Source organism: Lactuca serriola, chromosome 3, assembly GCF_051521515.1.
Source record: "Lactuca serriola cultivar US96UC23 chromosome 3, Lser_US96UC23_V15, whole genome shotgun sequence".
Lineage (NCBI taxonomy): Eukaryota > Viridiplantae > Streptophyta > Magnoliopsida > Asterales > Asteraceae > Lactuca > Lactuca serriola.
Genome location: NC_136410.1, coordinates 16124096 through 16147912, shown reverse-complemented (window position 1 = coordinate 16147912; position 23817 = coordinate 16124096).

The following is a 23817-nucleotide window of genomic DNA, read 5'->3' as shown; positions in this document are numbered from 1 at the left end:
CAGGACTTGACTTCATGCAGCGTCGGGATGTCGTTTCCTATGAGTAGTATGTCATCGACATACAATACGAGGAAGCTAACTATACTCCTACTGGCTTTGACATATACACATGACTCATCCTCGCTTCACAGAAAACCAAACTCTTTGACTTTCTCATCGAAACAAAGATTCCATCTACGAGATGCTTGTTTAACTCCATAAATAGACTTCTCAAGCTTATACACTCTATTGGGATGCTTCGCATCGACAAAACCCTTTGGCTGACTCATGTAAACATCCTCAGCCAACTTCCCATTAAGGAAAGCGGTTTTGACATCCATCTGTCATATCTCATAGTCATGAAATGAAACAATGGCTAGCATCACCCTAATAAAATTTATCTTCGCAACTGGTCGCAACCAATCGTGCCTTGTAAGTGTGTACGTTCCCATCCATGTCGGTCTTCTTCTTGAAGATCCATTTGCACCCGACCGTCTTACGACCTGGAACATTGTCAACCAAATTCCAAACTTGTTTGTCATACATGGACTGAATCTCACTATCCATAGCCTCTTGACTTCCTTGTAGCTATTAGGTTCATCCAAATTTATTAGTGTACTATCACTAATAAACGTATCACCCTCACTCGTTATATGAAAAACCATACAACACGGACAGATAATTCGCTCCAAGCGGGGAAGGAAAGATGAGCATGACGATACGGATAGTCTTACCAGATCCATGTAAGAACTGACATTTTCAAGAAAAGGACCCTCTTCCGAAGGGCTGGCAGGTGATGACCTACTCAAAATCTAAGGGTCTATCAAGGATGTGACGATCCATCGAGTATACATCGATACGGGCAGCTCGACGGATATTATTTATGAGCATTGTTTATGCCTTCTCCCCGATAAATGGATGTAGAACCTCAAGCCTACAACGGGGAGGCTAAAGGGCTTCACAGGGCACATCCAATTGCCCCTAGGCAAAATCCATCTGCCTTTCACGCTGACCGACCTTGATAGAGTAAAGAAGAATACAACCCTAATAGACTTCGTCGTGATAAGACACTCGGCAGACCATAACGTCATCCTTGGGCGGACGACCCTGCTCAAATTCGGGGCAGTCCCGCAAAAAATGCACGGGATTATAAAGTTCACCACCACGAAGGGGTCGGGAACAGTCCTAGAAATGCTGCCAAGGGAGCTACACAATGTTACGAGATCATGCAACCGACATAGATAGCACAAGAAAACAAGAAGTCGCGCATAAAGCCGACAATTGACAAAGAAGTCATCAATAAGGAATACCCAGACCAACCGATCAGTGTAGGCAGCAACCTCCCGTCAACCAAGAGACAAACGTTGGTCAGCCTCCTGAAAAAATACAAGCACGTCTTTGCTTCGACCCCTACAGACACGGTAGGGGTAGATAGGGAGGTTATAGAGTAGAAACTCATGATCAAACTAGATACTAAAGAAAACAAGCAGAAAAAAGGGTTCATGGGGAGATAGGAATAGGGAAATCAACGTTGAAGCTGCTAAACTAACCAAGGCAGGGATACTACACGAAGCAGTTTTCCCGACTTAGAATACCAACCCCGTCAGGAAACATGATGGCTCGTGGCATATGTGCATTGATTTCTCTGATTTGAACAAGGCATGCCCAAAGACTACTACCCTATACCATAAATTGACCAAAAAGTCGAGTCTTTGCAAGGCTTCAAGCTAAAGTGCTTCTTGGACGCATACAATGGGTATCACCAGATCTTGATGAGCAAAGAAGACGAGGAGAAAATAGCTTTCTACACAAACCATTGGGCTTTCTGCTACACCAAAATGACATTCGGTCTAAAAAACGCATGGGAGAACCTATCAACGGTTAGTCGACACCATTTTCGCTAAGTGGATTGGAAGAGATATCGAAGTTTATGTCGACGACATGGTCATAAAGATCCCTAATGATAAGAAGCTACTGGATGACATATAGGAAACATTTAAAATGCTGGAAAAAGTCAGGATGAAGCTGAACCCAGGAAAGTGTACCTTCGGTGTTGAAGAGGGCCAATTCTTGGGGTACTACATTACCAAGAAGGAAATCCAACCAATCCCAACCAAAGTTGATAAGTTCATGGAGGTGCCATCCCCAAACACCTTTCGAGATGCCTAGGGACTAAATGGTAAGTTGACTGGACTAATCTGTTTCATTTCTAAGTCAACATAAAAGGCTTTGTCGCTCTTCCAGACCCTCAAAGGGTGCATTGAAAAGAACAACTCCCAATGGATAGTAGGAGCAGAAGCAACACTCCAACAGATCAAGGATGCCTTGCATAAATTACCCATGTTGGCCAGTCTTGTCCCAGGTGAAACACTACAAGTATACCTCTCAGCCTCGGACGAAGCCATCTCTTTTATCCTGGTCGTGGAAAGGGAAGGTGGACAAGCACTAGTTTACTTTTTCAGCCGAGCACTGCAGGGTCCCGCAATCAATTATCCTATTATTGAAAAGATAGTGTTAGCACTCATTTATGCAAAGTGGTGCTTGAGGTGCTACTTCCAACCACATCAGATAGAATTGCTAACAAACTGTACGATAAAGCAAATATTTCTTAAGCCGGAGACATCCATGCGGCTAGCGAAATGGGCAATCGAGTTGGGGGAGCATGATATAAGCTACCACCCACATACCAGTATCAACGGTCAAGAATTAGCATAGTTCCTCCTCGAAATACCAGGAAAAGCAGAAATTGCAGCTCAGACAAAAGAATTAACGAAGACAGGCCAGTACAGGAATAACCAATAATGGACCATGTACACTGACGGAGCATCCAATAAAGAAAGGTCGGGAGCAGGCCTGATATTAACAATCCCGGAGGGAGAAGAGGTTACTTATGCTCTTCTCTTCGGCTTCCACACTTCCAACAATGAAGCCGAGTACGAGGCCTTGCTAGTTGGCCTACGGTTAGCAAAGCAAATGGGCGCAGAAGTGATAATAGCCTTAACATATTCAAGACTGGCCGCTAACTAGATCAATGGGGAATATGAAGTAAGAGACAAACGAATGGAGAAATACGTGAAAGCTATATAGCGGCTTGTCGATCCTCTCAAATAATTCACCATCAGGCAGATCCCAAGAAGTGAAAACAGAATAACAGACGCCCTCTGCAAATTAGCATCAAAATGTTTTGATCACTTGTCCAAAAAGGTACTTGTGGAAGTGCTTAAAGAGAGAAGCATAGACGAACGACGGGTGCACGCTCTAGCACCGAACAGACACACATGGATGACACCGATAGTCGAGTATCTACAACATGATATTTTGCCAGACGGCCATGAACAAGCTACAAGAATACGGATCAAAGCACTGTTGTATGCAATCATGGATGGAGTACTATATCAAAAAGGATTCACGTCGCCATGGTTAAAATGTGTGGAGGAAACCAAAGGCAAGGATGCACTTTGAGAGACGCATGCCGGCCCAGCAGGTGCATACAAATGAGCGAGGGACTTGACAAGAAAAATACTCTGAATGGGCATCTATTAGCCAACCATACACCATGATGCATCAGAGGTAACACGGAAATGTGTAGAGTGCCAAACCTACTCTGCGATCCAAGGGAAACCCCCAACGCTCTTGACAAGTATTACTAGCCCGTGACCTTTCTATCAGTGGGGAATAGATATCGTGGGGTCGTTCCTAGAAGCCCATGCAAAGTAAAATATCTGGTAGTCAAAGTAGATTGCATCACAAAATAGATAGAAGTTGAGCCGTTAGCATGTATATCGGGGAGACAGATGATAAAGTTCTTGTGGAAAAATATTATAAAAAGCTTTGGAATACCAAAGATACTCATCATTGACAACGGCCTACAGTTTTTTGAGAACCAGTTCCGAGATTGGTGCGCAAACAAGGGAATCAAACAACGATTCACATCAGTGGCACACCCCCAAGCAAATGGCCAAATAGAAGTGTCCAACAGAACGTTTGTAAGTGGAATTAAGAAGCGCTTGGGAAAAGCTAAGGGAAAATGGGTCGAAGAGCTACCAAGCGTGCTCTAGTCGTACTGGACGACGCCAATAGAGAGCACAAAATAAACTCCTTTCAGCCTAACCTATGGCACGGAGGCAATGTTGCCGTTGGAAGTGACAATGGGATCACTTTGAACGACCCATTTTGACGAAGCCTGAGAGAAAACTTAGATCTTATCGAAGAGAAGCATGAAAGATCGAACATCTATCAGGAAGCTTACAAACATGATGTGGGGAGGTATTATAACCAAAGGGTCAAAGAGAAGGCTTTCAAAGTCAGATATTACATTTTGAGATCAAATAAAGAAGGCCACACCCAACCACAAGGAAAGTTGGGTCCCTCCTGGGAAGGACCATATAAGGTCATTGAAGCCAACCGCAATAGTGTACACGTGCTCAAGACGATGGAAGGAAGGCAAATCCCAAGAACATGGAATGCCAGAAAACAAAGGAAATTCCAATTCTAATGTACCACCTGGACTGATCACCCGAAGGATACTCGACGTCGAAGACTCAATGTACTTAGGCATGCAACTTTATTTTTCTTCTTACAAAGTTGTCAATGTACCGCAAGGCTAAACATAGCCATATTCTTGAAATACTCGGTGTACTTGAATGGCTTTCCCTATTAAAATACTTAGCGTATTCAAACTTAAAATACTGAGTGTATTTACAAGGCTCAAAACAACCATTAAACTTAAAATACTCAGTGTATTTACAAGGATCAGAACAACCATTTACCTTAAAATACTCAGTGTATTTACAAGGCTCAGAACAGCCATTAAACATAAAATACTCAATGTATTTATAATGCTCAAAACAACCATTATACTTAAAATACTCAGTGTCTTTATACGGCTCAGAACAACAATCAAATTGAAATATTTAGTGTATTCAAAAGATCAAACCCGCCACTCCAACAAGCATATTAACCAATAAAATCCCCGCGTCTAGCGATCGGAAGCAATCTCCCATCGCCATGTAACACCGTAAATTTTCAAATAAAAAATTCATTTAAAATCACATATTTCTCATAACATATTACATATAAACCTCATTTATTTAATTTACAAATCACAACTCCATAATTGTTTGATTAAAATCCAGGATCTTCAAAACATAACTCTTTCACCGGTGTGTGTACAATCAAGTCGGCACCTTCCCGCGATCATGAGAAAACTTGAAACACGTAACACATAACACGATAAGCACGAAGCTTAGCGAGTTCCCTAAAATACTACATATATCATATTAGCCACTCGAGGCTATAACACTATAAGACCCTCCGATCCGTGTATCTCAGTGGGACCCTCCAGTCCCATGGCTCGTTGGACCCTTCGGTATGATCTTGTTGGGACCCTCCAGTCCCATGGCTCGTTGGACCCTCTAGTTCGGTCTAAGTGAGAACCCTCTGGACTCATAGCTCGTTGGACCCTCTAGTTACACATATATACATATCACATAAACAATGCACAACTCAAGTAAGCACATAAGACCCTCTGGTCACACACAACTACCACCCTAGGTAAAGTATAGTGAGAAGACTCACCTCGACAACAAGCACGCATCCCCGTACTCGAGTCTTGAACTAGCCACCGCCTACACATAGGGTAGTTATCTCAATTAATACTTGATTCTAGACTCTAAGCAACCAAAAGTTATTCTTCTCTCTTTAACTCTTGAATTGGGTAAAAGACCATTTTACCTCTCCATGGTCTCCATTACTCATGTTGACCAAACCCTAAAGTCAACAGAAGTCAAACTCAAGTCAACAGTCCATGTTTCACCCGACTCGTCGAGTGCACTCTTGCGACTCGTCAAGTCCACTCGTTTCTTCTGAAGTCTCAAGAAGGTCTAGCTCAACTCGTTGAGTTGACCCCCAACTCGCTGAGTTATCGCACAATCAAACCCATTGGGACAAACCCTCACCGAATCGTCGAGTCAGGCCATGGACTCGGCGAGTCCCTTCAATCTGATTCCTCATTCAGACGATTTCAAACAAATCTATCACTCCAAACACTAGATCTGTCATCTCAAGGCTCTATAAGCACGTAAAGCTTCGATCTTTACGTTCATGCATGATGTTATTGCTCCAAAATGCTAATACAACCCTTTCATGAATGATTAAGCCGAAAAACCCTGATATGGATGAATAAAGCTGGGACACCTAGACTCTAAGGACCTCACAATGTCTAGATCTGAGGTCTAGAATCTTTGATAACTCATGATACTCAAAAACCCTAACAAAATGTGGCAAAAAGCCCTACAACTTTATAGATATGAGATCTATCCAAAATAAGAAGAAAGGTGAAGACTTCATACCTTCCTTAGGAGATCTGGATAGGAAATCACTGGATCCAATAGCCTTACCTCCAGCTCCTTGCTTGATAACCTCATCCTCTTCCTCAATTGATGCATAAGACCCACAATATGAGCTTCTCTCTCACTCTCTAGCTCAAATAGCAATTAGGGTTTGCTCTTAGGGGTGTAGGGTAACTGATGAGGCAGAAATGGGGGCATAAGTTCCCTTATATAGGCTTCAACCCCGGGAAATTAGGGTTTCTTTGCCCAGCACTAACTCGGCAAGCATGCCTCCTGACTTGTCGATTCCATTCATTAAATCCCACATGGCAACTCGACACTACTCGACGAGTTGGACTCCCAACTCGTCGAGTCACTCCATAAACCTCAAGAATTCAATCATACGATAACATACCTGAAATTTCGGATGTTACATGCCACGTTACAAAGGAACATTAGTAGGGGTTAAAAACAAAAACCATGAGCACAAGATATAGTTGATCATGAGCAAAAGCAACAAGTACTATTCATATTGCAAAAGTCCAAGAATTATTACAGAAAAGGCCAGAAGGACACCATTATTAGAACCTACCAAGACATGGCAACAAAAAAAAAGCTTCAAATATTTTTTTACACCCTTGAGGGGCAGAACACAGTACATAAGGTACCCTAAGAACTCATCAGGCCAACACCACCATTGTAACGACCCAAAAATCACTACTAAAAATTTCTTTAAAAACATTACTAAAATCATATTTATAAAAATTGGATCATAAGTCATAACATAATTTTTTGAGTATTAATTCAAAACATAATCTCATTATCAAAGTCAAACATTCCCAGGCTAACTGACTATGGTGTGTGCACTGCAATCTTCCCGAGCTCCTCTTTTGAAAACTGAGTGCCTGAAACCAAAACTGAAAATCGTAAGCACGAAGCTTAGTGAGCTCCCCCAATCTACTACATACCATACAATAACATATAAAGCACATACTGGGCCTTGCCTACTGCATCGGACCGAAGTCCGGACTAACTGGGGCCTTGCCCCCTGCATCGGACCGAAGTCTGGAAACTGACTGCGACCTTGTCCCCTGCAACGGACCAAAGTCCGGACTAACTGGGGCCTTGCCCCCTGCATCGGACCGAAGTTTGGAAACTGATTGGGACCTTGTCCCCTGCATCGGACCGAAGTCCGGACTAACTGGGGCCTTCCCCCCTGCATCGGACCGAAGTCCGGAAACTGATTGGGACCTTGTCCCCTGCGTCGGACTGAAGTCCGGACTAACTAGGGCCGTGCCCCTGCATCGGACCGAAGTCTGGAACTAACTGAACATAACATAACATAAACATATCAACTAGCATGAACACACATATACTGCATACTGCATCAGGCCATAGCCCGGAACACATAACACATAAATCCTGTCTGAGCCACGAAGGCATCAAACATACTAACTACTGCATCGGATCAAAATCCAGAAACTACTGCTAGCTAAACGGGTCGACATTGTGGCCTTAGACCCGTTCCTACTGGAAGGAAACTCACCTGAACTGTTGAGCTCTGCCGATAATCCTCTGGCTGCTAATCGACAATCCCCTGAGTCGCTGCTCCTCCAGCTCTCCGAGCTACCAATATCAATATGACACTTAGTCTGACAGTCCTCTAAAAGTCAACTAAGTCAACTCTGGTCAAAGTCAACCTTCCAGGTCAACCCTACTCGCCGAGTCCACCTACTGACTCGCCGAGTTCATATGCTCAGGGTCCTTCTATTCGCGACTCGACTCGCCGAGTCAGTCCATGACTCGCCGAGTCCAACGATTTCCGAGTCCTGACCTGTCCAACTCGCTGAGTCTCCACCCGACTCACTGATTCGAGTCTCAACTCGAAGGGTTTGGGGTTTCGCGACCTGACTCGTCGAGTCCACAAATAAACTCGCCGAGTCCAAGGCAATCTTCAACCAACTCGTCGAGTTGTTCTTCCAACTCGTCGAGTTCATGCCCAACTTCATCCGACTCGACGAGTTGTTCATCCCACTCGTCGAGTTCCTCCTCATCTTCATGCTACTCGCCGAGTCCACTCGAAGGACTCGCCGAGTCCATTCATATCTACATACATGCAGAGGACTTTTGAGTCATGCATGGACTCCAAACTGTAGATCCACTCTTCTAAAGCCTATTCCTTACGTAAAGTGGCAAACTTTACGTGTAGCTAAGGAGATCTAGGCTCAAAACACTATAAACTAGGGTTTAAGACAAAGGGGCTTAACAATCAACCCAAAGACTGATGCTTTATGATTCTCTAGGCCAAGATACACTTAGATCTGAAGTAGCAACTTCAGATCTGGGCATCTAACTCGAAATGGTTCATAAACTATTCCTAAAAGCCCCAAATCTCATGATAAAGGTTGATCAATATGCAAAAGAGGGAAGGTAGCGACTCATTACCTTCAAATGTTCTGAAAGACCTCACAAACTCTGGATCTACTGCCAATCCTTGAATCCCCAATGGGTGTCTTCTTCCTTCTTCCTTCAAATCACTCAAAATGGCAAGAAAGCTTGAATGAGCAACAATGGAGGCTTAGGGTTTCTGGTTCTGGACTATAGGGGCCGCAAATGAGCCCTAGGGAAGAGAATAAGATGCTTAAATAGGGTACCAAGTCCCGAAATTAGGGTTTCCCAACCCAGACCAGACTCGCCGAGTCCACTTGCCGACTCGCCGAGTCGGTCACTTACTTTACACCCGGATCCCGCTCCGACTCGCCGAGTTCCTTCCTAGACTCGCCGAATCAACCCTCTTTAACTTAGGGTTTCTCCTCTCCTTTCTTGACTTTTCTGATTTTGGGTGTTACAACTCTCTCCCACTTAAACTAAACTTCGTCCTCGAAGTTCTCTATGATCAACTGACCTGCAATCCTCCTCAACACCCTGCCTGGCGACTTTAACCCTTTTGTCCATCACTCGATCCACTCACAGTGTTGGTCACTACTGTTGGTACATACTGAATTCTTCTCTTTTCCATAATTTCCTTAACGTTACTTCCTCCGACTGAAATTTCTGTTACCCCTCATCTGCCTACCGGATGCACTGAGACCACCCTGGTCCAACTAATTTGCCGATATCTGAGTTACCGGACTCCCACCGGTCCCTACACCACATCGCAACCTACTAGTTGCTTCCAGCGACTTTTGAAGATACTTCGATTATATATAACTGTTCTATCCACTCTGCCGCTCATACTGAAACGATGCTGCTGGAACCAGCTTGCTTATCTCCCATCTGATTACTCAACTCCTACTAACTCGAGCCTTCCATCCTAAAAGAAAAGCTGCCTGCCTAGCTATCCTTACAGATCACTTATACTTGGCAGAAGGCTCAACTGATCCTGTTGAGAGGGACTTGCCATTTCCAAATCAACCAACTATACCGTCAGCACTTGCATTCCAACACACATACTAATACTGACCATCACACTGCAACTATTTGAAACACTGAACTGCCTGCAACATTGAACTGCCTAAAACACTGAACTGCTTGAAACACTGAACTGCCTGAAACACTAAACTGACTGAAACACTGAACTGCCTGAAACACTGAACTGCCTGAAACACTGAACTGCCTGATACACTGAACTGACTGAAACACTGAACTGCCATATGGCTGCTTCCCAAATATCTCGAGACCTTCCTGGTCTCCAATCATTCGTCGGTTATTTGCAACACCGAGCTCCAACTCAATTGTGGAGTCCAAGGACTCCTTACTTAGTCACTCCCACGACTTTTGAACGAAATCTTTCTCTGAAACTAGTTTCCACTAGTTTTCCTGTCACTGTGGCCCTAACAACCTTCCCGATCCAACCGATCGGGTCCATACGTCGAACCCTGACATCATCTGATCCAAGACTAAAAATGATGGCTCCCAGACTAACGGTAGCCCTTAACATACCTGAACCCCAATGGTCCACTGCTACTCTGATCTCATAACTGTGGTGACGATCCGACTGTCGAATCGTCGACTTAACCATAACTGAACCATTTGGAAAATCCGAAATCTAACCTGTGGATTCCCATATCTTCACTGCTACACCTGAACTGGTGGGTACTACTATTTCCCCCACGTCCAATAACGTGCTCATGCTATCTACTAACTGGACGAGTGCTACGGCTACTTCCGCAGACTTACAACACTATACTACTATCTGACTGCTAGTGAATGCTACGGCTACCCCCCCCCCACAGACTTACAACACTACTACTACTATCTGACTGCTAGTGAATGCTACGACTACCCCCGTAGACTTACAACACTACTACTACTATCTGACTACTAGTGAATGCTATGGCTACCCCCGTAGACTTGCAACACTACTACTACTATCTGACTGCTAGTGAATGCTACGGCTACCCCCGCAGACTTACAACACTACTACTACTATTTGAGGACATCCTGACTATCCCTAGTCCTGCTAGTGATTCCTCATCATGATTTCTCAAAACCAGCCCCCAGTCTTTGAATACTGCATCAACCTCGACATCTTATATCCTTGATATACTTAGCGCTTCGTTGAGGAATTCTTCAGCTTGGTTCCCAAACCAACCGTCTACTAATCCGGATACAAGAAGCTATTGTTGGGAAGTTTCCAAACTCCCAACTCCTGAATCTACACAATTCTGCATGCTGACTCTGTCACTGGCTACTAATACGAAAGCATCTCTTGCTAACCGTTCTCAGGGTCCTCATTCCGACTCACTTGAGCCCTACAGGTGGTCCTCCAATCCTGGATTCCCAACCAGCTTCTAACCATCTCGATTACATGAACTAACTGCTGGGAAGGTCCTCAAACTCCCAATTCTGAACTCCTCAATCCATCAATCACTGTGCTACTATCTTTTCTTCTCAGAGGCCGTGCACTCATTCTGGGTCTACGTGGCTCTTATCCTTGTATACACGGAGGGTTCTCCCTCACTTGGATTCGGCTAACTCCTTACTGCTCACTGGTCGAAAGGATTCCCAACCTTCCTTCCATTAAAAGGGAGATATGTTGTCCGCCAATGTTTACCTCCGTCGGCGCTCCAACTAACTCTTACCAGATCCGCACCCTTCTTACTATCTAATTGAGCACCCTTCGATCCTTAACTGTATTTGCTTTAGGGACTACATCCCGAGAACCTGCGTTTGGGGTGCACATCCCCAACCCACTTCCTTACTGACCGCTAGCTACTCCACTAAAAACTCTGGATTATCACTACCGAGAATATAACTGATCATTACCCGACTAATGCCTTCCGCAAGTAGTAAGGCACTACTGCATCTTACACATACATGCTACAGTTACTGTATCCGAAGTAACCTGATCTAGAGGGGATGACCTCCAATTCACCATTAAATTCCAAGGTATGCAGATGGCATAAAACTTAACCATAGGCAGGTAATATAATACCCCCACACATATGCTTATTGACATCAATGCAGCAACCTAACAATAATATCATGAATAATAATTGACAGGAAAGTAAAAGATACATACCTCCTTCACTTGGCGCTGCTCGAATCCTTGCTGAAATCAACCGGAAAACTCGGCTCCGAGCCGTGGGCGCCCTTGCCCGGCCTCGGCAACCACTGGCAGTACTTGAAGTCCCAAGGGCAGGAGCTGGCACCTGCCCTGCTGAATACAAACTCGGACAGTGGGCCTTCTTGTGGCGCCTCCGACTGCAATGGAAACATATCGGGTCAAGTTCCTGGGCGATGGTAACAGTACAATCTCTGCTAAAATGGCCAATCCGGCCGCACTTGAAACATCCAGCATCGCCTCCATTTCTACGCTTGCACGCACCCAGGTGCGTCCTACAGCACTTCCCGCATCGACTGCGGCTCTGATAGTCCTTTGTCCTCAAATCCGACCCCTTGGTCCTCTTACCCGAACCTGCTACCTGAGTCCCATCCGTTTTCCTCTTCCTTTCCGATTCCTTGCCCGTCTCTCGCTCCTGCGTTACCTTTTCGACACCGTCCGTCGACTGAACAACAGCTGTCTGATCCTGGAGCTTTGCGATCAACCTAACAGTGATCCTCACGACCATGTCGGGCAGATCCTCGCGAATGGCTTGCGTAACCTCCTTAATTACCCAATCATGCAGAGGTCTCTCTTGGAGACGGGATGCCCCACTAACTCCTATCCACTGATGACAAAAACTAGAAATGGGATCTCCTTTCCCGATGGATCCCTGAACTCTATAAGAATCGGGGTCTAGATGAGCCCCAATCCTGGAACTATCCCGGCCTTAAAGGCCTCAAGATGACTGTCCATGAGCTCCACAATGGCCTCTCTAACCGAACCGAAAATCACTGGAGTCTGGTCAATGATGTTGCGCATGATCTCTGCGGAAATGAAATCCCTCATATGATCATCAAGCTGCCCGGCTCTAGAGCCTGAGCCAGATCCCTCCCCGGCACCTGAACTGCCAACTGATATCTCGCGCAACATCACCATGCTGAAAATGTAACAATTCCTGATCAATTTACACACTACTGCTGAGGGATCTCTCACACACTCTACTAGTTCCCTGGTTTTGCCTTGGCCCCTCTTGAATCGATTACGGATCCTCTGCTTTCAGTAGTACGGGCCCATACTACCTTCCACATCTATCCGTACTTTCCTCAAGAGTTACCTCAACTCCACCAAGTCCTCTTTTCTCTACTACTGATCTCTGCTACTCTCATCCTAGGCTTGCCCTAGGGAACCTCTAACTCTACCCAAACAGTCCTCAGCTGCTGAAGGCCTCCTTGTAATGACAATTAGCCACCACCTGAATACCATCACATGTGATGAGGCTCAGATAATCCTTCGAGTAAAAGACTCGTCTCTACAACGGCTGGACTCAGACAAGAGCTGCGCAATAGGGCCAAATCCAGCACTCTGAGATTATTCAACCCTGATCACATGTGATGTGACGTATTCACCTAATGGCTAACTCCCATCACTCAGAGTCCCACAAAGCACAAAGCAAGCAGCATTCGGATAAAGGAAACATACTCAGGCAAAACTATTCTCATAACAAGAAACTGTACCAGCATACAATGCTAAGCTCATACTATCAGACATAACCTACACAGACTATCCTACTACTGTCTACTCAATACTAGCATGAAATTCTTATCAAGCTGAAACACATAAAGCAGGCACATAAGACATCATCCTAGATCCTTAGTCCTATTCTAGCATGTTGTTCTACTGAAACTGAAACTGATAATCATAACATAAACTTGTATGGGTAATTTGGGAGTACTTACTTGAGCTCGGCTGATTGCATGCACCACACCCTTTTCTCTTACCAAAACTCCTTTCTTTCTGAATTCTTTTTCTTTACTAAAATTGTTTTCTTTCTAAAAACTCTTTTTACAAAACTGTCTTTTCCTTTTGAAAACCTTTATACCAATCCCTTAGTTTGAGTTCAGACACGCCCGAGGGTATGTCCGAATCCCTCAAACCAAGGCTCTGATACCAACTTGTAACGACCCAAAAATCACGACCAAAAATTTCTTTAAAAACATTACTAAAATCATATTTATAAAAATTGTATTATAAGTCATAACATAATTTTTCGAGTATTAATTCAAAACATAATCTCATTATCAGAGTCAAACATTCCCAGGCTAACTGACTATGGTGTGTGCACTGCAATCTTCCCGAGCTCCTCTTTTGAAAACTGAGTGCCTGAAACCAAAACTGAAAACCGTAAGCACGAAGCTTAGTGAGCTCCCCCAATCTACCACATACCATACAATAACATATAAAGCACATACTGGGCCTTGCCTACTGCATCGGACCGAAGTCCGGACTAACTGGGGCCTTGCCCCCTGCATCGGACCGAAGTCTGGAAACTGACTGCGACCTTGTCCCCTGCATCGGACCAAGGTCCGGACTAACTGGGGCCTTGCCCCCTGCATCGGACCGAAGTTTGGAAACTGACTGGGACCTTGTCCCCTGCATCGGACCGAAGTCCGGACAAACTGGGGCCTTGCCCCCTGCATCGAACCGAAGTCCGGAAACTGATTGGGACCTTGTCCCCTGCGTCGGACTGAAGTCCGGACTAACTGGGGTCGTGCCCCCTGCATCGGACCGAAGTCCGAACTAACTGGGGCCTTGCCCCCTGCATCGGACCGAAGTCCGGAAACTGACTGGGACCTTGTCCCCTGCATCGGACCGAAGTCCGGACTAACTGGGGTCGTGCCCCCTGCATCGGACCGAAGTCCGGAACTAACTGAACATAACATAACATAAACATATCAACTAGCATGAACACACATATACTGCATACTGCATCGGGCCGTAGCCCGGAACACATAACACATAAATCATGTCTGAGCCACGAAGGCATCAAACATACTAACTACTGCATCGGATCAAAATCCGGAAACTACTGCTAGCTAAACGGGCCGACATTGTGGCCTTAGACCCGTTCCTACTGGAAGGAAACTCACCTAAACTGTTGAGCTCTGCCAATAATCCTCTGGCTGCTAATCGACAATCCCCTGAGCCGCTGCTCCTCCAGCTCTCCGAGCTACCAATATCAATATGACACTTAGTCTGACAGTCCTCTAAAAGTCAACTAAGTCAACTCTGGTCAAAGTCAACCTTCCAGGTCAACCCTACTCGCCGAGTCCACCTACTGACTCGCCGAATTCATATGCTCAGGGTCCTTCTATTCGCGACTCGACTCGCCGAGTCAGTCCATGACTCGCCGAGTCCAACGATTTCCGAGTCCTGACCTGTCCAACTCGCCGAGTCCACAAATAGACTCACCGAGTCCAAGGCAATCTTCAACCAACTCGTCGAGTTGTTCTTCCAACTCGCCGAGTTCTTGCCCAACTTCATCCGACTCGACGAGTTGTTCATCCCACTCGTCGAGTTCCTCCTCATCTTCATGCTACTCGCCGAGTCCACTCGAAGGACTTGCCGAGTCCATTCAGATCTACATACATGCAGAGGACTTTTGAGTCATGCATGGACTCCAAACTATAGATCCAGTCTTCTAAAGCCTATTCCTTACGTAAAGTGGCAAACTTTACGTGTAGCTAAGGAGATCTAGGCTCAAAACACTATAAACTAGGGTTTAAGACAAAGGGGCTTAACAATCAACCCAAAGACTGATGCTTTATCATTCTCTAGGCCAAGATACACTTACATCTGAAGTAGCAACTTCAGATCTGGGCTTCTAACTCGAAATGGTTCATAAACTTGTCCTAAAAGCCCCAAATCTCATGATAAAGGTTGATGAATATGCAAAAGAGGGAAGGTAGCGACTCATTACCTTCAAATGTTCTGAAAGACCTCACAAACTCTGGATCTACTGCCAATCCTTGAATCCCCAATGGGTGCCTTCTTCCTTCTACCTTCAAATCACCCAAAATGGCAAGAAAGCATGAATGAGCAACAATGGAGGCTGAGGGTTTCTGGTTCTGGACTATAGGGGCCGCAAATGAGCCCTAGGGAAGAGAATAAGATGCTTAAATAGGGTACCAAGTCCCGAAATTAGGGTTTCCCAACCCAGACCACACTCGCCGAGTCCACTTGCCGACTCGCCGAGTCGGTCACTTACTTTACACCCGGATCCCGCTCCAACTCGCCGAGTTCCTTCCTAGACTCGCCGAGTCAACCCTCTTTAACTTAGGGTTTCTCCTTTCCTTTCTTGACATTTCTGATTTCGGGTGTTACAACCATCATCATCATCACCGTCACCACCATCATCTTTTCCTACCACAACATCACCGTCATCACCATTACCATCGCCACTGTTGCCTCTACCGCCACCACCAACTCCATCAATCAGCATGCCATCAGGGATTTCATCCGCCTCCTCCAAAACACAAAGTTGCGGCATACCTTCCATGTCCAAATTCCCTAAACCCAGGAGGGCAGCATGATCCATAGTAGCAAACACAAGAAGGGCATCGTTAAGGCTTGTTGTATGGCTGGACAGGGAGTCGGTGGCTGTAACACCCCCCTCTGGCATGTATCACAATATTGTCCGCTTTGGGCTCCCTACACGAAAACTTCCTAGGGGGTCACTGTAACGACCGTAGATCTGGGCTAGTCAATTTAGAGACGATAAGCATCAAAAGTGACTTTTTGATAAAAGATTATTTAGAATGAAGAATCATAATAAAGTTGTAGTTGTCGTGGAAAGGTTTTTGAAAATATAAAGAATGTCAAAATCCGAGTTATAACATAGAAGTTATGACCTGTCGAAGTTTCGCGATAGAAACGGCACGACACAGCGCGACGTAAAAAGTGAATTTACAATATGGGCGATATTTAGCTTTAGCGATCTAAACGAAAGTCGTAGAATACGTTAAACCGAGAGCGTGCATAAAAATAACATCTAAATCTGACTTCGTAAGAGGAAGTTATGATTTTCGAAGTTTCGACTTAGCGGTATGCCGCCCGAAGTTCGAATATGAGATTGAGTGATTTCTAACCGAAACGATCTAAACGAGAATCGAAGATCTCGTCGATAGTAGTCCAATGGTAAAAAGATAGATGAAAACGGACGTCAGATGAAGGAGTTGTGAATTCCTAACGAAGTTCTCATGTCCCGGCCTACTAAAATAATATAATAAAAGTTAAAGTCAAAATAAGCCGACGAAGTCTGAAAGAGAGTTTTAGAGCATAATCTCACCTACGTGCATATAAAGAACGTCGAAAACAAAGCTTTTATGCGACATATATGAATTTCTGAAGTTCGGGGCACAAATTTCCACCTGTGTCAGAGCTCATGAAGTGAGCACAATGTTTACGACGTGAGCAGGTGATGGGTGCCTTCCAGAGCAAGTGGCCGAATGACGAACGCAGTGACATGCTGAGCTCACGACGTGAGCAGTTGTGTCTCATGACATGAGCACAGAAATTCAGCCCTATAAATAGAAGTTGAAGGGCAGCCGGCCATGGTTTATAATTCCTCATTCTTTCACTCCGATACTCTCTCTAGCCGTCTTGAAGTACCCCGAAGCCCCGGTATCATCCCGAAGCCTGAAGCAAATCCAAAGCATCGAAGATCCCGAGAAGAAAAGAGTTTTCGAGCCGAAGCTCTGCCCCGCGAGAAGCCCGGGGTGTGAAGATATCTAGTTTCACCGCCCAAAACTGCTTGAAGAGTCGTAGTGTTGTCCGACAATCGTCTTAACAGGTGAGTGTGTAGTTACTTTCTTCTAACACATAGATATGAAGTATTTGCTATGAAGTATGTGTTGTGTGTTTATGCATTGTTTGTTTACTTGAGATGGATGTTGAATTAATGTTCTATACAAGTTTTAAAAGATTTAAATTGTATATGTGTTTGCATCTACAAATATGTTGGGTAGAACATGGGTAGATGAAATAGTTGATGTGAGACGAAATAATAAGTGTTTTTGAACTCAACGTGTTCATTAGGTATTTTGAACTCTATGTGTTCACTTGGTGTATTTGAACTCTATGTGTTCGTTAGGTATTTTTGAACTCTATGTGTTCACTTGGTGTTTGAACTCAACGTGTTCATTAGGTATTTTTGAACTCTATGTGTTCACTAGGTATTTTTGAACTCAATGTGTTCATTAAGTATTTTGAACTAGATGTTTTCACTTGGTGTTGTTGAACTGAGTGTGTTCATTAAGTGTTTTAGAACTAAGTATTCACCAGATGTTTTGAATTAAGTGCTCACTATGAGTGTTAGAACTAGGTGTTCGTTAAGTATGTTGAACTAAGTGTTTACCGGTTGTCATTTGAGGACCTTGGCAGTGGTGGACTTTGTGTCAATTCCTTGGGTCAATCCTTAGGAATAAATGAATAAAGGATAATTGATTCTTAGGGTAAATCCTTAGGAAATAAAGGAGATAATGGGGATGGGTAATTTGGATTAATTGATTGATTGATCGATTGATGATTAAATATAATAATTATATTATTGTGGGTCGAAAACCCTATATGCTCACCAGGCTCCCAAGCTTGACCCACTCAGTTTTCTTTACATTACAGGTAATGGCATAAGAGTATAAGTTGGTTGACTTGACGAGAGATTTTGGATTATAGACCAATGGTTGTAAATAACTGTTGTAAGGTTAAATTTTACTACTTATGCTTTTTGATCTGTATCGGAACATGACATCCCGATGTTTTATTATTTAATGAAAAGTACATTCTCTTTGAGAAATGTTTTGATAAAGTTTTGTCATATTTTGTTTGGGAACAAATTCTGCAACTATTTTCTTTAAACGATTACTCTGATTTCAAAACAAAGCATAAACAAATCGGTATTTTCTGGGTGTGAATTTGGGATGTCACAGTTGGTATCAGAGCATTAATGTAAGCGAATTAGGAATTTGTAGGATTTCTAGACTTAAAATTAGAATGCTAAGCGATGATTGTGAGATGAGTGTCTACCATATTTTAGACACGAGCACTAGTATATATTAAGGAATATGCCCAAAATGCTGGTATGTGCTAAATGCTATATGTTTTCCATTTATGATATTTTTTGTTCGGATCTATGGTCTGTAGCCGGCCGAATCTGGAAACCTTATGTGTTTAGGATTCTAAGCGTACGACTATGATATTAGAACTAGCATGTAAACGTTTCAGAGTAATAAGGTTGATTTAAATTTCTATCGAAATAGAGATCTAAATTCACCTTATTCGATGTATAGATCAAAAATGGCAAGAACCAGAAGTAGAGCTGGAAAGGTGAACAAAAACAGGAATCAACCACATGTGATTCAACAAGTAGTTGTTGTAGCAGCAACACCTAAGCCGGTAACAATGGCTGGAGTACAATTGATGATTCAAATGATGTTGGATCGTCAGATGGAAGAAACTAGACGCCTGCTTTGGCAGAATCGGGAAGAACTTTCAATGCAAGTTGAAGTGCCTGAAGTGAATGGAGGCCAGTCGGAAGAAGGGAACTACAGTGAGATCGTTGGTCAAGCCGATTCGCCAGTGATTAGGAGAAACAACCAAGACGAAGTGGTCGAAAGAAATGGATGCAAGTACAAAGATTTTCTAATTTGTAAGCCATCGACTTTCATGGGAAAAGAAAACCCAATTGGAGTTATGGATTGGATATCGTAGATGGAGCTGGCCTTCATAACATGTGGTTGCATGGGCAAGCTACAAACCACATATGCAGTGCGTCAGTTCAGAGGCAGCGCTGTTCGCTGGTGGAACACTCTGGGGAAAACCATAAGCCCCAACAAGCCACTGCAACTCACTTGGGCAGAATTTTTGGTGCAATTCAAATGAAAGTTCTGCTTGGCCCAAGATCTGCTAGAACTAGAGAACCAATTCCTGACATTAAAGAAGGACAACATGTCCATAGATGAATACATCAATGCCTTCACAGATAAGATGGAGTTTGCTCTGCGCATTGTCCCAGACGAGCTAGCGAAGATAGATAGGTATGAAAAGGGACTACCATGGGAGTACATTGTGCCAGTACGCCAGACACCTACCCTTAAGGCGACCATCTGGGTTGCTAAGTCCGTCGAAGAAATGATCAAGGGCAGAACCGCCAACAAGGTTGAAGTTGGTGAAAAAAGAAAGTTTGAGGGATCCCCAAGATCCGACGAGAAGAGAAAATTCTCAAAGTATGGTTCGAAAAAGTTCGAAGGAGGAAGGATGAATCAAGATGGTGTGATAAGTGCAAGAAGAAACATTTAGGAAGATGTGGCGAGGAGGTCACATGTTTCAAGTGTGGAAAGTCTGGGCACTACGCCAATGAGTGTGCATCTAGCAAGTGAGGGGTTTAATACAAACAATCCTATGTGTACATGCAGCCTTAGAGTTGGATCTATGTTCTCACTATTAGTTATACAACTTTATGAACACAAAAAGAAACCCTGGATACCAAACCCTAGCCGTCATATCCTTTGATTGAGCAATTTGTTGCCTTGGAAGGTGCATTAAAGCTTGGAAAAGGAAGAAGGAACTTGGAGGAGCAAGAAGGGACTATAGATCTGGGATTGTGAGTTCATTCTGAGCATTTGGAGGTAATAAACTAGTTCCTGGACCCTTTTTGCACCTAGATCTATGTGTGGTTGTTGGGGCTTTTTAGCCATAATGTTATTATGTTGAGTAAGAAGCCAGATCTAAAGTTGCTACTTCAGATCTAAGCATATTATGGTCTTGAGAAGCATAAAGTAGCAGCCCTTGAGTTGATTATGGAACCTCCTTGCCTTAAACCCTAGTTTATGGTGTATTTTGCTTAGATCTCCTTCTCTACACGTAAAGTTTGCAACTTTACGTGAGGAATAGGCTTGGGAAGGGTAGATCTACAGATTTGAGTCCCTGCATGACTCAAAAGTCCTCTGCATGTATGAAGGACCGGATGGACTCGGCGAGTAGCTTGAAGATGAGGAGGAACTCGATGAGTGGGATGAACAGCTCGTCGAGTCAGATGAAGTTGGGCATGAACTCGGCGGGTTGGAAGAATAACTCGGCGAGTCGGATGAAGATTGTCTTGGACTCGGCGAGTCTGTTCTTGGACTCGGCGAGTCAGGTCGCGAAACCGCAAACCCTTCGAGTTGAGACTCGAAACAGTGAGTCGAATGGAGACTCAGTGAGTTGGACAGGTCAGGACTCGGTAATCGGTAGACTCGGCGAGTCATGGACTGACTCGGCGAGTTGAGTAGCTAAGAGGAGGACTCTGAACATATGAACTCGGCGAGTCAATAGGGTGACTCAGCGAGTAGGGTTGTCCTGGAAGGTTGACTTCGACCAGGACTTTGACCTTGACTAGAGTTGACTTAGTTGACTTTCGGGGGATAGTTAGACTAAGTGTTGCATTGATATTGGTAGCTCGGGGAGCTAGTGGAGCAGGAGTTTAGAGAGCTGTCGGTCAGCAGCCAGAGGATTATCAGCAGAGTTCAGCAGTGCGAGGTGAGTCTCCTCACTGGCACCAATGCCGGTCCATTTAGAATATGCATGAAAGACCAGGGGGTGGCTCCTGGCACACTATATGTTATTATGGATGATAGGAAGACCCGGGGGTTAGCCCTAGGCAATATGCATGAAAGACTAGGGGGTGGCTCCTGGAACACTGTATGTTATTATGGATGATAGGAAGACTCGGGGGTTAGCCCTAGGCAATATGCATGAAAGAACAGGGGTGGCTCCTGGCACACTGTATGTTATTATGGATGATAGGAAGACCCGGGGGTTAGCCCTAGGCAATATGCATGAAAGACCAGGGGGTGGCTCCTGGCACACAGTATGTTATTATGGATGACAGGAAGACCCAGGGGTTAGCCCTAGGCAATATGTATGAAAGACCAGGAGGTGGCTCTTGGCGCATTGTATGCTATTATATATGAAAGACCAGGAGGTGGCTTCTGGCACACTGTATGCTGTTTAGCTAAGTAGAGTAGTATGTATGGTTGTCTTTGTGATACTTGCATAAAAGACCAGGGGGTGGCCCTTGGCACATGTCTGTAAGACCAAGGGGTGGCCCTTGGCACTTGTCTGTAAGACCCAGGGAGCGGCCCAGGCTTGACCAGGAAGACCACGCGCGGCCTATGGCATAATGGCAAGACTATGTTTGGCACATAGCACCTTACTTGATTATGGATAAGTCGGTTACGTATGGTACTTGGCTATGAATGGTTTGTATGGTATGTGGTATCTGGGGAACTCACTAAGCTTCATGCTTATGGTTTTCAGTTTTGGTTTCAGGTGCTTCCGGTAGCGGATGATGAAGCTCGGGATGATCGCATGGCACACACCATAGATTAGTCATCTTGGGAATGTTTTACTCTGATAATGATCATGTGTTTTGAAAACTAATACTCTGTTTATGTTTTGAAATGATGATTTTACTTTAAGTAATATTTTATTAAAAGAAATTTTTAGTCTTGAATTTTGGGACGTTACAAGTTGGTATCAGAGCCTTGGTTTGAGGGATTCGGACATGCTCTCGGGTGTGTCTGAACTCAAACTGAGGATTTGGTATAAAAGTTTTCAAATGAAAAGATAGTTTTGTAAAAAGAGAGTTTTTGAGAAGGAAAACGGTTTTAGAAAAGCAAAAAGAATTCAGAAAGAAAAGAACTTTGAAAAGAGAAAAGAGGTGTGGTGCATGCAATCAGCCGAGCTCAAGTAAGTACCCCAAAATACCCATACAAGTTTATGTTATGATTATCAGTTGATAGAACAGCATGCTAGATTAGGACTAAGGATCTAGGAATGATGCCTTATGTGCCTATTATATGTGTTTGAGCTGCATGATAGTGCTGATTAGACAGTAGTACGATAGCCTGTTTAGGTTATGCCTGAGTTTATGAGTTTGTGTTGCATGCTAGTTCAGATTCTTGCTATTTGGATATGATTGCTTAAGTATGTTGTGGTTAGATTTTCCCCTTTTCTGAATGCTGCTTGCTTTGTGCATTGTGGGATTTTTGAGTGATGGGAGTTAGCCATTAAGTGGATTCGCCACGTCACATGTGATCAGGGTTGAATAATCTCAGAGTGCTGGATTTGGCCCTATTGCGTAGCTCTTGTTTGAGTCCAACCGTTGTGGGGGCGAGTCTTTTACTTGAAGGATTATCTGAGCCTCGTCACATGTGATGGTATCCAGGTGATGGCTAATTGGCATCACAAGGAGACCTTCAACAGCTGATGACTGGTTGAGTTGAGTCTGAGGTTTCCCTAAGGTAGGCCTAGGATGAGATAGTGCTGGGAGCAGTAGTAGTGGATAAGGGACCTGGTGGAGTCAAAGCAATTCTTGAGGAAAGTACGGATAGATGTGGAAGGTAGTATGGGCCCGTACTACTGAAAGCAGAGGATCCGTACTCGATTCAGGAAGGGCCGAGACAAGACCGGGAACCTGGTAGTGCGTGTGTTTGTTCTCGCAGTAGTGATCAGTATTCTGATAGTGGTTGTGTTATATTTTCAGCATGGTGACGTTGCGAGAGAGACTAGTGGGCGGGTCAGGATCCGGTTCAGGGTCAGGTTTGGGCGCGGGATCCGAACTAGTTGATGATGGGTTGCACGAGTTCATCGCATCTGAGATTACGAGAGGCATCCTTGAGGCGACCCCGGTCATTTTCGGGTCGATCAAGGAGGGGATCATTGAGCTGATGGAGGATCGCCTCCGAGCTTTCAGGAGTGATTTGGCGTCTGGCCAGGCAAGTACGCGCACGCTGTCCTTCAAGGACTTCAGAGGGTGTGGTGCGCCGGATTTTCACGGGGTGAAGAACCCCATTGCTGCCAGGAGATGGATCGCAGACATTGAGTCTGCACAGTTGACGAGCTTCTGCCCGGATAGGTCGAAGGTCCGCTTTGCGGCGACATGTTTGAGAGACAAAGCTAGAGATTGGTGGGAGTCAGTTGGAGACTCATTGGGAGCCTCGGTCATCGAGGCTATGACCTGGTCAGACTTCGTGACCAGGTTTAGGGCAGAGTTTGCACCGGCAGTGGAGCTTCAGCAGCTGGCCAGAGAATTCCTAGACATGAGACAGACGACAGAGTCGGTGGCGGAGATTACCGCCAAGTTTC